The sequence below is a fragment of the Trachypithecus francoisi genome, unplaced genomic scaffold, assembly GCF_009764315.1.
Source record: "Trachypithecus francoisi isolate TF-2019V2 unplaced genomic scaffold, Tfra_2.0 Lachesis_group0, whole genome shotgun sequence".
In the NCBI taxonomy this organism is placed as follows: domain Eukaryota; kingdom Metazoa; phylum Chordata; class Mammalia; order Primates; family Cercopithecidae; genus Trachypithecus; species Trachypithecus francoisi.
In genome coordinates, this window is record NW_022681453.1 from 36262936 (window position 1) to 36264261 (window position 1326).

The window sequence follows — 1326 nt, forward strand, 5'->3', positions numbered from 1 at the left end:
TTGACCTGTGTTTTTACTTCACTTTCTTGCTTTCTCTGGCCCTGCTCTTTTACTTGAATTCCTAACAATATTACTCTCCCTCTCTGCCCCTCTGCCTCCAGGCCCAGAGTGCCAGCAAATCAAGTTATTTTCATTTTATGAATATGCATATACAAAACCCAAGATATTTTCTGAGAGAAACTTCAAATTTGATCTGCAGGAAATATGCTGTTATTTCTGCCAATGGATAGAAGTATTGCTGAATTAAACCAAAAGCCAGCCGGTTCTGTGCTCTTGGAAAGCGTTTTGCCATTTTTCAGGGAAGAACTTTTTCAGTGTGCTGTTGTTGCTTTTACAAACTATTTTTTATTTTATCAAACAAATAGAGAAAGTTGGGGTTTTGCCCTCCTTCAAAATACTTAGAGAAGACAATGCACAATCGATTTCACATGATGTAAACCTTAAGTCCCTTGCTTCAGAAATCTGTTTCCTTCCCAACTATACCAGAATCAGCACTTTCCTTCTCATGTTAGGTCCTCTTTGTGCAATCAGCAAAAATGTAACAATTTGATTTTTTTTTAGCTCCTCATAGCACTTTTCCCAATTATACTTGCTTGGCACTATACAACAGCACATAAAGAGTTGGTTTCCCCACTTCTGCAACACAAAACATGGTACAGACATGAGTGATTAAAAAGACAGAGCAAGAGCAAAGGGCTCATATCTTAGCAATGGTATCATGACAGAATTTTAATGCTTATACCAGTTGAACTTTCTTCCAAGTTACACTAACGTTAGAGTAACATTAAGTTAGTCATTAAATACTGTGTATGCTACTTATAAATACTGATTGAATCCTATTTGTTGATGATGTTGTTGAGTTCTTCTTTACACTTGCTAATTTTTAATCCAATTGTTCTCTCAGTTGTTGAGAGAGAGGTGTTGAAATTGTCAACTATAAATGTGTATATGTCTGTTTTTCTTTTCAACTATGTTGCATTTGGTAGCTTTGTTGTTTGATGCATACACATTTAGGATTGCTATGTCTTCTTGTTTGATTGACTTTTTTAATCATTATATATTTACCTTTTTATTGTATATATTTTATCATTATATACTATATCTTTTTATCAATAAATATATCATTATCATTATATATTATATATCATTGTATATCATAATGTATTATTATTATATATTTTATCACTATGTCTTTCTATGTTTCTGGTAATTTTCTCTGCAGTCTACTCTGTTATTAATATTAAGATAGCCACTTTAACTTTGATTTTGTTAATGTTTTGAGGATATATCTTTTTCTACTGTGTCATCATTTCATCAGTTGAAATG